General features: G+C 50.8%; 1 protein-coding gene across 3 annotated transcripts in view; it reads right to left on the bottom strand.

Annotated features, from left to right (window-relative positions):
* The window catches only part of LOC127750277 (uncharacterized), a 58063-nt gene that overhangs the window by 26952 nt on the left and 28426 nt on the right, over positions 1-2685 (bottom strand). The window lies entirely within an intron of this gene.

Here is a 2685-nt window from a genome sequence, read left to right as displayed (position 1 = left end):
ATTATTGAAGGACATGTCGAGTTTTTTCCAGCGTGCCCTAACGAAATGAATCATAAAGTCGCATTCTGTCGAGAGGATTAGGCCCCGTAGTGGTAACTGGTTCCCAAATGGAGTGGTCCAATAATAAAGATCAACAACTGAATTCGGAGGACGCAGCGTCGGGCCGCGACCGTTAGGGCATAGTCTGCGTGTGAGAAGAGACCGCGCCGCGCGAACAGGGGAAAAAAGAAATACATTTCACAGCTTTATTGTGTGTGAGCGGCCGCTACGAGTGAGACTGACTCACACAGCAGCGGGCAGACACCACCGGCGATCAGACGCACGAATCCCCCCGAAAGGCATCATCTCATCAAAGGAATGCACTTAGGCCCTTGCTTTGCATGTCCCTTATTCCCCCACACGCTTTGCCGCCCACACAGAATCGGCTCCGTCCTTGTCGCACCTCCAGGCCGCGGGGCGCTTCGAGATTTCGGACGCCACGCTTTGCCCTCCCTCTGCTCTCTCTCTCTCTCTCTCTCTCGGGCATGCACTCGGTACGCCCCGCCCCCGTGGGTACACGCCTGATCACTGCCCCAGGCATCCTCATTACCAGTCCCTCCAATCCCAATTTCTGCAAACGTGTGCCTCCCTGCCTCGTCCTCCTCGCCCCACTACGCCTCTCTCTCTCTCTCTCTCTCCCTCTCTGCGTTGTCAGGCAGCTGCCGCGACTGTAAACTCACCCGCCCGACGAGCGCGCGCGCGCGCTTCATGCAAATGAGAGGGAAAGAATCACAAATGAGAGACGCAGCGTGACGCGTGTGTGACACGGCGCCTCAACTGCAACACGAAACTGCATGACTTTACGTCTCCTCCAGAGGACTGCGCGCACCTGAAGGCGTGCCGGCATCCCAAGCTTGGGACACACATTTGTGTGACAAACCTGGACAAGAGGAAACACCTAACACACACAAACTTGAGGTTCAGACTCTGCGAAAGATAGAGTCCGAGCGGTGGTATGTTTAACTTTTACGGCACAAATGAGGAAAATAGATATTCCAGCGTTAAATAAGAAAAAAATGTCACTAACGGCCAAGCAGACGCGGGAAGACGTCCCAGCGAGGCTGTGTTAGTTAGCACGGCTTCTCACATTACATAGCATTTTGGCTTCTGCATGTGAACCTGTTGGTTGGGTCGTCTTGTGTGCCCGTTGGTCCATAACGGACTGACAGCGACTCCCTCCCGGAGTGACAAAAAGAAAATAATAATACAAATAATAGTAATGATAATAATAAGAATAATAATCACCCTGGCCTGGCGCCTGCTAAGTCGAGATAGGCAGCCGAGCACTACTCCGGTGCGCAACAGACATGCCTAACTACCAGGCGCTCTCTGGCCTCGGCGAGCGCGATAAAGTCCGATGAAGTCATTGTTCTGGGCGACAAGGCAAGCGAGTACTCGTGCCGTGAATTGAGGTGTAAGTGTGCTCCTTTCTGCCCTGCCCAAACCCCCCCCCTTCCCCTCTCTCTCACACACCACACGAAATCAATTGACCATTATACAGAACACCTCGCGACACGATGCCCCCAGGTACCCCCCTCCCCCACATTCCTCTCTCTCTCTCTCTCTCTCGGGACTCGATTCTCTTCTTTTTGGCGAAGGGAATCTGATAAACGAAGGCAAATCGCTTGTCAGTGCACATGTAGGCGACACAGTGCGGCGATGGAGACGTGTGCAGGGAGCTACACCGGGTATGGCAAGGTGATCTGACTGCGTTTGGCTCTGAGGGCAAACCAGGGGGTCGCAACGCAGTGCTGAGAGCGCGGCCTATGCGCGAGCCCCGGAAGTCGCTGCCCTGACGGCGCGAATTGGCCGTTGAAACCACCGCTCAGTGCTCCTCACTGCAGATTAGTTATGTTTAAAATGCTTTGCCATACAAGAATCGTTAAGGAAAGTTTTCAATACGTTGCCGCAGGTCACAAGGAGCTGGAATATAACAAGACCTCACCTATTTCGCGTCTTTTGTCTTGTTAATGAACAAAACTATTTGCGAGCGCTGAGGAGACCCCGTCGCACTGGTCCATTACTTTCAGTATTTCAGACAAAATAATGCCCGATCCACATCAGACCTTCGATAAAAAGGTAAGAGACACATTGGCGAAGTGCTTTATAGGTATTTGTTGTCGAATCGGCACCTCCTAAACTAAAAATAACGGTTATAAAGCCGGGCCTACCGATCGGCCCCTAACCCCAGCTCATGTTTATAAACATTTTATAAATGTTTACACTTTTACGTGCTCCCGGGGACGCAGCCTATCCCGAGCCAAATTTCACAAACTTTCAGATTTTTTTAGTGTCATTTGTGTACTTACTGCGGTTTATCTCAAACTTTCTACAACACTCAGCACTGTAGCAGTTAGCCCTCTCCCGGCCGAAGCCTATAAAAGCTTTAAACTTGTAATTCACCTTTCTTTGTGACGAAACAGCAGTCAGACTGTAACCGGGCTATATATTTACAGTAGAAAACAACTGTGCCCACCAAGATTAATGCTGATTTCACTGGAAATTGTATATATTTTGGTCGGTGAATCCTCTGCGACGTCTGCGAGTTTAGGTGCAACATAACCTCCTAACCTCTCCCAGCGCACCGACTACTTCTCGAAGAATACTTGTTTATCTATTCCTCTGCATTGAAACAATACGTTGAAA

The sequence above is a fragment of the Frankliniella occidentalis genome, unplaced genomic scaffold (genome assembly GCF_000697945.3).
Source record: "Frankliniella occidentalis isolate FOCC.00 unplaced genomic scaffold, Focc_3.1 Scaffold163, whole genome shotgun sequence".
Lineage (NCBI taxonomy): Eukaryota > Metazoa > Arthropoda > Insecta > Thysanoptera > Thripidae > Frankliniella > Frankliniella occidentalis.
This window is presented reverse-complemented; position numbering and strand designations above follow the sequence as displayed.